This window comes from Notamacropus eugenii, chromosome 5, assembly GCF_028372415.1.
Source record: "Notamacropus eugenii isolate mMacEug1 chromosome 5, mMacEug1.pri_v2, whole genome shotgun sequence".
NCBI classification, from domain to species: Eukaryota; Metazoa; Chordata; class Mammalia; order Diprotodontia; family Macropodidae; genus Notamacropus; species Notamacropus eugenii.
The window spans coordinates 143723436-143734670 of NC_092876.1; positions in this window are offsets into that span (position 1 = coordinate 143723436).

Sequence of the window (11235 nt, forward strand, 5' to 3'; positions counted from 1 at the left end):
AAAATTCTTTTCGTCCTCATCCTTGGCTTCCTTCAAATCTCAGTTAAAATCCTACTTTGCACAGGAAAGCTTTTCCAGTCCCCCATAAATCTACTGTCTTCTCTATCCTGCACATAGCTTGCTTGTATTTAACTATTTGTGTGTTGTCTCTACCATTAGACTGTGAGTTCCTTGAGGTCGGGGACTACCTTTTGCCTTTCTCTTTATCCCTAGAGCTTAACCCAGTGCCTGGTAAATAGTAGGTGCTTAAGAAATGTTTAGTGACTAAATAATCACATGATTTTTGTCCTCATTTGACTTGTATTTTAGATTCAATTTATAATTTTAGGTGTGGCTCAACATGTGGCATAAACCAATCCTAAGTGTCATAGGAAAAATCATTATGGGGGTAGTTGAAGAATTTCTATGGGAGGTGGCCTTTTTGGCTGGACCATATTTCTATCAAAAACTGAAGTGCTTCTGTGGTTGTTAGCATTTGGGTGAATTTCCTAGAAATCTTAAAGATCACCAAGATCAACAACTACCTAAGACTGTCCTTGAGTGCTTAGAAGTTCTTTGAGACTGCTATTCTGTAGAGAGAGATGTCTTCTGAGTAGCTGCCCATCACTTCTCTGCCTCTCCGCCATCCTTGCCATCTACTGACCTACAGAGGATAGCAAAAGGATGTAGTGACTAGAGATCCTGGACAGTGCAAAACACAGGAAGCTGTCCTGGAATTATGATGATGATGATGATGACTACTACCTGGGGCAAATTCACAGACCTCCTCTACTTTAGAACAACGGGCTTTTTGAGAAGGGAAGTGGCCAGGACATTATCATCTCCACATACGAGAAATTCTGGGGCTCTAACATTTCCCAAATCCTTCATGGGATGCTGCTTGGAGTCTCTTCCTTCTCACTTAACTTTTCTAAGACTATTACATGAAGTCCCCCTAAAAGTGAGGCCCTATGGCTATCACCTGAGCCCTAGGATAAAGTGGAAAGAACCCTAGATCAAATACCAGGAGATTTGAATATTAACTAGCTACAGGACCTGGCAAGTTAGTTAACGTCTGTAAGCCTGTCTTACAAAATGGAAAATTGGGTGGGACTAGATGATCGAGAAAAGCCACTGTCCAGCTCTAACTTGCTAAAATTCTACCCTTCACAAGGTTGCAAGATCAAATAAGACAATGTACCTAAAACTCTGTGTAACTGGAAAAGGCTGTATAAAGGTCAGTCACTCTTATTGTTATCATTCAAGGGTATATTGAAGAAAACTTCAGATGCTAAAAGAGATAAATTTTTATTGAGGTGACCACATCTATTTCTCAGCCATTTATACCACATCATTCAGCATGAGGAGGCCCCAGGGCACCGTGGAGACCATATGCCTGATAACTTCTAGAAGCCCGGCAACCATTGCCCTCCTCCTTCCTACCTTCCACCTTCAATTGCTGGCAGCAAATACATCTCTTACTGGGAAGCCATATGTGTATACCTCTCCTGTTTGGCAAGGTAGAGGTGGGTGACAGAAGACAGTGAAGGATGAAATGTATATTTATCAATTCATAAGGGATGCATGCATTTGGAAATGTGCTTCTGTCTTAATGAACCATTCAAGTACATTTGAACTCAGCCTGTGTTGAAGGTGGGCATGGGTCGGGTGCTACCTTTAGCTTTCTTTTGCCTGGTGTGGCCAGGAGAGGGACAAAAGACTAAATTTAAAAAGTGTTCTAAGTGGAATTAAAAAAAAAAACAGGCCAAGACAGTCTATCATTATTAAAAGACCTCAAATATGGAACAGAAGGTGCCAGGGGAAGCAACTGTGTGAGTAGCTGCCATGGTAGATCATCTTATAGTTTTCAAAGATCTTTCATTTACATTCTATTGTGTGATTTGATTCATTTTGATTTGACAAATATTAATTGGGTACCTACTAATGTACTTTATTTATTGAGAAGCTATCAGTGTGGCGATTTGGAGACAAATGGAAACAAAAACAATTTGTGCCCTAAGGAATTTGTATTCTGTTGGGGACAAACCGCTTCAGACCCAAGTAATCAAATACAAGGTAAAGTGAAAGAATTATTTAATCCTCATAACTACCTACAACTAAAGGATATGTGACAGATATTATAATGCTCATTTATAATGTAAAATCATTATTATTTTATCAGTGACAGTGATAATTTTAACAATAATAATAATAATAGCTAGCATTGATACAATGCTTTAAGGTGTGCAAAAACACTTTGCAAATATCTTGTTTTATATTCGCAACAACCCTGAGTTGTTGTTATTGTTGGCAGTAGTAGTAGTGGCAGTAAATGGAAAATAGTGTTGGTGATGAGAAGATCATGTGATACACAAGTCTTCAGTAGTAAATGACCATTGCTGTTGCTGTTTCCAACTCCATTCCTCCCTAGGACTCCCTGCCAAGTCTGGTAGTCTGAGTCCACTCTAGCATTAAAGTCATCCAGAATTATAAGCTTGTCCTCTTCTGGCACATTGATGATAAGGGTCTCTAGGTCTTCATAAAATTTTCTTTGACTTCATCAGGGTTCGTCATGGTGGGAGCATAGGCACTGATGATGGTGGCATGGTGTTTTCTTGCAAGTAGCAATCACATTGTCATGAGCCTGTCATTCACTCCTTTCGGCAGGCTTACCAGCTTGCTAATTAGATTAGTTTTGATTGCAAAACCCACGCCAACTTCACAGCACTCCCCTTCACTCCAGAAAAATGTGTATCCAGCTCCAACGCCAGTAAAATGGCTTTCATTTGCCAACGTTGTTTCCCTCAGGGCTGCTCTTTGGATGTGATACCTGTTGAGATTTCTTGCAACAAGAGTAGTTCGTCTTTCAGGTCTAATGGATTTTGTGTTATCTATTAGCGTGCACACATTCCATGTACCGATGGTGAGTGGAATCATCTTTGCAGATTGTTTTGGTAGTGGTAGTAGTAGTAGTAGTAGTAGTAGTAGTAGTAGTAGTAGTAGTAGTAGTAGTAGTTTCAGTTGTGTCCAACTTTTCATGACCCCATTTTCCCAATGGAAAATTTTGGCCAAATTTTGGCAAAGATACTGGAGTGCTTTTCCATTTCATTCTCCAGATCATTTTACAGAAGAGTCTAAGGCAAATGGGGTTAAGTGACTTTCCCATGGCCAGTAGGCAACTGAAGCTAGATTTGAACTCAGAAAGATGAGTCTTCCTGATTCCAGGCCCAGCATTCTATGCACTGTAACACTTAGCTGCCCAACATCCCTGAGGAGTAGGTACTATTATTGTCCCCATTTAACAGATGGGGAAACTGAAGTAGGCAGAAGTCCATTGACTTGCCCAGGATCAAATAGCTAGGGAGTATCTGAGGCTGGATTTGAATTCCAGGTCCAGCATTCTAACCACTTATGTTTTAAAGTGGTTTCCCTCAGATCACATAAGAAACAAATGACATGACCACGACCAGAACCCAGTCCTTCTGATTAATGATCTATCTTTCTTTCCACCTTATCTGCCTATGTCAGTCACTGCAGCCTGAAGACTAGAAATTGGAGGCAGAGGCAGCTTACAACACCCACTCTAAAGGAGAGATGATAGAAAAGTATTGCATTTGCAAACACAAACAGAACTTTTATTAATAATGAAAAATGGAAATTTCTAATGATGAGTTATATATACAGTGCCTGGAACATAGAAGGGATAGATCTTAAATTGTTTGACATAGGGTAAGTAGTTAATGAATTCTTGCTGTCTGGTAGAGCCAGGTGGTTTGGAGACATACAGCCAAGAGGAGGTCAGCATAGTATTACAGACTAAGAATCAAGAGACCTACACTTTTCTGGTCCTAGCTCTGCTTTGCTCTTATTTAGTCATTGTTCAGCCCTGTCTGACTCTTCATGAGCACATTTGGGGTTTTCTTGGCAGATACTGGAGTGGTTTGCCATTTCCTTCTCCAACTAATTTGACAGATGAGGAAACAGAGGCAGTGACTTACCCAAGGTCACATAGATACTAAATAGAGGCCAGATTTTAATTCAGGAAGATGAATCTTCCTGACTCCAGGACCGGCACTCTATCAACTATGCTATGTAACTGCCCTAGCTGTGTTACTCAGTACCTATGTAACCATGAGTCAGTCATTGGACTTATGTTTCCTCATATGTAAAATGAGAAAATTGACCTAGATGATCCCCATGATTGAAGACAAGAGAAGGATGAAAGAAGGGATAGAACCATTGCCCAGGATGGATTAGAATGGGTCAGCAGAATAAGATTGAATTGTTCATGTCTCGTTCTGTTTGTTTCCCTTTCTAAGGAAAATGTGCCATAAACTAGGGAACAAAAAGCAAACAAAGATAGCAAGGAATGGAGACTCAAGATAGTTGAGCAGAGAATTAGCCAGCAGCTTGCTTGACTTCAACTTGCCAGGCCCAAACAACCTACATCTTAGGATACTGAAAAACCTGGTAGATATTCCTATTGAACCAATATAAGTGATATTTGAAAGACTGTAGAATGCTAAAAAAAGGTAGAAAGGTATGGAGTTGAGAAGGACCAATAAATGTTGTCCAGATTTTCTAGAAATGGAGTAGAATAAAGTCTGCAAAATGTAGACCAGTAAGCTTGACTTCTGGTTCTGACAAAATTCTAAAATACATTACAAAGGAGATGGTTTGTGAACAATTTAAAGAATGTTGTAATGATGGATATCCAGAATAACTTAACCAAGAACAGGCTATGCTAGCCTTTTTGGATAGGGCAATTAGACTCATATGTAGATAAATCAGGGGGAAGGGTTACAAATACAATAGCTGAGTTAGATTTTTAGCAAAACATTTAACAAGGTCTCTCATGCTATGGTGGAAAAGAACTGTGTGATAGTAGGATCAGGTGAATTTGGAACTGGTTGATTGACTGGTCGCAAAGAATAAGTTCATGATTGGCAACCTGAAAAGAAACCTCTAATAGAACATCCCAGGTATCTCTCCTTGACCATGGACTGTTCACATTTTTGTCAATGACCTAAATAAAGACATAAATGACCTGCCTGTCAAATTTGCAGATGATACAAAGCTTAGAGAAATAGCTAAAGGGATGAGTGACAAATCAGGATGCCAAAAGTACTCAGTGAGCTAGATAGCAAGGGGAAGGGAAAAGAACACAGATTTATTAATTGCCTACTATATGCCAAACCTTATGCTGAGTACCTTACAGATGTTATCTCATTTCAGCAAGAGACCAAATTGAATAAAATGAAATTTAGTAGGGAAGAAATAAAAATAAAAATCTATACTCGAGCTCTAAAAAACTTCTTAAAGGCAGGATTGAGGAGACATGGGTAAATTACAGTTCTTGTAAAAGAACTAAGTCAATAGGGAGATAAGATAACTAAAAAAGCTACTATTACCTCAGATTGCATTAAAAGAGATATAGAGTCCAAAATGAGAGATATAATACCTCTGCTACAGGGGTGTACAAATTAACTGGGATGAAGGAAGAGTATCACATTTAATAACCTTCAATAACTTTTATATCTTTAAACTTTTCAATATGTAATTATGTCTTCCTCTTGCTGGTGTCACTTTTTTACATCATTTGTCACTGATTTCACAAGATTTGGATACATTTTATTCTTCATAAATTCTTTATCATGAAAACACACATCACCTTGGCTATAAAATACATTTGACAAACAGCTAACCTTGATTATATTCCATAAGATTTCAATATGTTTAAATCAGTTGAGTTCCCAGGGTTGGGAAGCATGGTTATGACCGTCTCTTGGATAAATTTCTTATCTCAACCCCAGTAAATTAGTAGGTCAATAAAAAAATTTATTAAGCAGCTGTATACCAGGCATTTTGCTAAATGCTGAGGATACAAAAAGAGGCAAAAGAAAGTCAATACCCTCAAGGAGCTTACCATCTAATAAAGGAGCTCACGATCTACGTTAGATATGAAATGAGACTTTTGAAGTGGAACACTGATTGCAGCAGGAAGTGACAGACCATAGCCTGCTACTGAATGAGGAAGGAAAGAATAACTATAAAAAACAAGCACAAAAATTCAATGACACATCAGTCTGAGGACATTTAGTATGCTTGTGATGTCTCTCAGGCAGTTGAAAATGTGGAACTAGAGGTCAGGAAAGACTCTAGGAGTCATGCAAATAGAGGTGGAAAGAAAAATTGTGGAAATACATGTTATTATGGAGGAAAAGACAATAGTGAGAATGGAAGCAGACTGAGAGGAAGAACCTTGGGGAAACCCCATATTTAAGATATGAAATAATAAAGAGGAGCCAACAAAGAGACACAGTGGGAACAACTTAAAAGCCACAAGAATTATGAGAGTAGTTTTGTGGAAGTCAAAGGAGAAGGGAAAGAAAGCACTGGGCAGTGGAAGGGGAGCAATTAATGGTTTTAAAGAGTCATTAAATTGGGTACTTAAGAAGTGAAATTCAAGACAACAGTTTCATCAGAGCAGGAGGCATAGAAGTCAGATGGAAGGTGACTAAGAAGAAGTAATTAAATGGAATTGATCCAATGCAACTACTCTTCCAAGAAGTTTTGCCTTGGTAGGAATAGGGCCTGCCCCTGTGATGTTTTCATTGCAATGGGGAACTCCCAAGTAAGGAATTTCCCTCTACCAAGGCAGGATATCACCTTCTTTGAAAGTTATAGTCTTAAGAGACTTGCTTAGCACATTGAGAGGTCAACTTAGTTACCCAGAGTCACACAGCCATCAGAGATAGGACTTGAGCCGAGGTCTTCATAATTTCATATCAAGATTTCTATCCATTATGCCATGTTAGCTATCCTGGCAATGGTAGGGAAAAGAAATCAAGGAATCAAGGAGAAAATAGAGTTAAGGAAAGGTTTTTGGTTTGGGTTTGTTTGTTTGTTTTTAGTATGGGAAGATCTTAGACCATATTAGATAAAAAAAGAAAGAGCCTGTGAAAAGGGAGAGCTTAAAGATACAGGAGAAAAAGGGCATCACTGATGAAGCAAAGTCCCAGAGCAAGTAGTAGGGGATAAGACAAAGAGCTCAAACAGAGAGGTTTGTCTTGGAAATGAAGGACATTTCTTCCTTTGAGACAAGAAGGAGAGATAGAATGAGTAAAAGCACAGTAAAATAGAGGTGGAAAAGGAGAATGTTGAATAGTCAGATGATTTTGAGCCTAGTGAAGTTGGAGACAAGTTTATTTGCTGAAAGTGACTGAGGCAGAACTGGAATGAAAAGTTTGAGGTCTATGGAAAAGGTCTGAATAGTTACTGCAATAAGTTCTATTCATCAGAGATGAGTAAAATAATTGTCAGGCAGCAGTGAGGGCCCAGTTGAAGTCAGCCAGAATTTGTCATAGGCTCACTCAGCATTATTTAATGATCTTCTTCAGGAATATTCAGCAGTCTGAGAATAGGAGTACACAAAATAAACAATGGGATTTAGCCAAGACTGGGAATTTACAAGGCAGATATATCAAAAGACCAGCGTCTTCAGAAAAGCTAGAATACTAGCAGGGGTTGCATTAAGGTAGCTGACAGTGGGATCCAGTTTGGGAAGGAAGGCAAGCTAAGCTAGAAATTCCACAGTCCAAAACCAAAAGGGATCATGGGACATGGTCTAGGGCTGACTCTCCATTAAGTCAAGGTCAGAGAGGAGTACCATTTCCTCTTAATTCTTACACAATTTTAAAAAGCTTGTGTCTTTGACTTCCCAATCACAGCAAATTAGACATGAGGCAGACTGTTAGAGGCAGACACACTGACAACAACAGGAACTAAAAGATCATAGACTGACTTCAAGAGAAGAGATACAAAACCCATTAAAAATAAACACTAAAAGTCCAGAAATGAAGCAGTTTAGAAACATTTGGTATGGAGGTAAATAGCTTCAATTGTCCCTGAGCACATGACTATATCACAGTTAGGATAATAAATAATTGAAACTTATAATGATGACTAAGCCATCAAAAGTAGGATAAATGCTATTCAATATCCTCTGTTCAAGAAGTCTGGGAAATCAATGGATAATTGGTCAAAGGATATGAAAAAACAGTTTTCAAAATAAGAACTGTAAATTATTGACAATAATATGAAAGATTATTCCAAATCACTAATAGTAAGAGAAATGCAAATCAAAACAACTCTGAGGTTTTATTCATCTCCAATAAATTAGGAAAACCGACAAAAGATGGAAGTATCAGTGTTGGAGATGTTATAAGACAGGGAAGGAACAAACATTTATTAAGTTCCTTCTAGGCACCACATACTATACTAAGCACTTTAAAATGTCATTTTGTTTGATCCTCACACCAACCCTGAAAGACAGGTTGCTATTACTGTTCCCATTTTACAGATGAAGAAACTGAGGCAGACAGAGGATAAGTGACTTGGATCACTTAAGATCACTTAAGCCCAGGATCAAGCAGTTAGTAAATGTCCAAAGCCAGATTTGAACTCTAGACCCAGTGCTCTATCCACTGTACTACCTCTGGCAGTCAAACTTATATTCTGTTATTTATGAATCAGCCCACTCTGGAAAGCAATTTGGAATTGTGTTAAGTGCCCGTGCTCTTTGGTCCAGCAATGCAACTGCTAGGTATATATCTTTAAGGAAGTTAAAAGTAGAAAAGTCACATATATTTCCAGTGAGGAGGTACAAAAGTCCAGAGTGAGGAGTGTAGGCAGGCATAAAGTGATCATGGCCTGAGTGCCTCTTGAAATATTGGTCCAAGGAGAGATGCCCCACTAAGATGAGACAGCCATAATTTCAAAGGCAGCTCCAGGATGTGAAGGCTGCTGCTGATGGGAAGATGGAGGGTGAGGAAGGAGAAACGGAATAAAGAGTAGATGGAAAAATCAAAACTGAATGCAGGATAATTATCATGACCGAGCTTGGTCCCAAAGCAGAGAAAGGGGACTATACCTTCTTTGCAGAGTTGAGGGACTGTAGCTACGGAGCATTATACAAACTGTCAGACTTGGTCGATGTGCTGGTTAGTTTGTTCAACTGTCTTTTCTCCCCCCTCTCTTTTTTCCTCTTTCTTTCTGAGTGGGTGAGAGAGAGGGATATGTCGGGATAGTCAGTAAATGAAATGTAGCAAAATAGAAGAATAAAAAGAAATTAAAGAAAAAGTCAAGAAAATGTGTATTTTAGAAAGAATTCATTCCCAGAGTTTTAGCTTTTTTTAAAAAAAGTGTTGGTGGTTTAAACTAGTTATGTGGGAAATTTACTTACTGTAGCTAGAATACCTCATTCCCCAAGGATTGTCATGGGCAAAGAATTTACCACCTCATAGCCAACCTCTGGGTGCTGAGCCTCTTGACTTGGGGAAGCTAGCCCTCAACCAGTGGACATAGTCTGATCCCAGGACCTATAGAATCCTCTCTGCTGTGGCAGTACCTGCCAGGGCCTGCACTTAGCTGGCATGGCCATCAAGAATCCAGGGTCACTTAACACAGCTGGATGAGGCACCAGGATCCTAAATAAATGAGCCATTATTCTTCCCTTGTGGTTCACCTTGGTACACACTGCTAAGGAATTTAGCATGAAATGAGTTCATCAGATCCTTTCCTGAGAGCAGCTCTGGAGAAAGGCATATGACCAGAATTCGTGGGCACTGATTGTAGTTTGGGAGGGATAGAGAAAGAAAGGCAAAAGGCCTGCTACAGAGCCAGGAGAAGCTCCCAAAACAAGGAAATGGGGACAAATTTTACTTACATCACAACACTGTCAGAGGCCTGCTAAACTCTATGGATCATGTTCCCAGGGCACTAAGAGCAAGAAAATAACGAATTCATCTACTTACTCTAAATTCACATGACGAGGTCTATGTGGAAAGGTGGAAAGAGTGGGGTGGAGAAAAAGAAATAGGTCCTTGCATGAAGGAAAACTTACTTGGATCAAGTAAAAATGTGTAATATCTTAGTCGTCATCCAGCTGTAAATCCTCAGCTCCTGTGACCTTTGATATGGGTTAAGTTTGGGGAGAATGCTTATTGCAAGCAAAGAAAGGGTTAACACTGATCTTTTGACTGAAAACATTTCCATTTCTGAAATATTGTAACTTTGCTGAACTGGTTGTCCTTGACAAGAAGCTGTAGACAATGGCTTGGTCAGATTTATGCTTCTAAGGGGAAGAAAGATACCAAAGTTCCCCTAGATGTCTTCACTTTGACCAGCCCAGACTGGATTTAACAGCTATTTGACTTCTGAAAGGCCATCGGCCTTCTTCCATGTTTGGAGGAATAGATGGGGCAAGAATCAGATTATAAGAGAGCTATTGCTCACTCTGGGATTTTTCCAAGGCTATCTGCAGCCTAAGAGATAGTGGAACAATAGTAGAGTATACTTCTGCCACTTACTAATTTTGTGGATCTTAGCAAATCACTTCTCTGGGCCTCAATTTATTCATTTGTAAAATGGGTTTAGGGCAGGTTGACTTAGGTGCCCTCTAAGGCTCCTTTAAACTCCAGATCTGAGTCTTTTATGATTGTCTCTAGAAATAATACAGTGAAGCCATCTCAGACTCTACAGAGCTGACATCAGAGCTTAGTGAATAAGGAACACCTCTATGATTATACAATTAACTTCCTGGATTAGACATCTCTGGAGACAGTTCAAACCCCAAGGAAGATCTCATTCAGTGTTCAGTCACATCTCTCTCCCTAAAGTTTAATTTCCAGAGAGGGCAGTTGGGTGGTGCTGTTGATAGAATTCCAACCCTGGAATCAGGAGGACCTGAGTTCAAACCTGGTCTCATCCACGGACTAGCCATGTGACATTAGGTAAGTTATTTAACTCTCTTTGTCTCAGTTTCCCCATATGTCAAATGAAATGGAGAAGGAAATGGCAAACCACTCCAGGATCTTTGCAAAGAAAACCCCCACTGGGATCATGGAGAGTCAGATATGTCTCAACAAAAGCAATATCCAGAGAAACCTTGAAAGAACAAGAAAGGGGAGTAGATGTCACAAAGGTCAATCTGCTGCCCGAGGCATGAGCCAGAAAGGGGACAAAGAGATCAGCCAGTCCCTTGGGGTATAGGTCTTTTTTTTTGAGGACATCTAGGAGTTACTTCCTTTTCCCCCACCTGAAACATCTCAGAGCTGGATAGCAGAATTTCTAATATTTTATGCCTAGGGGCTGCTCTTTCTCTGGATAAGGAAGCTGGAGAAGGGCTTCACTGAACAGTTTTCCAGAAGGCAGACATCCTGGAAGATTAGTAAACTGCTATATAGAAAATGATCA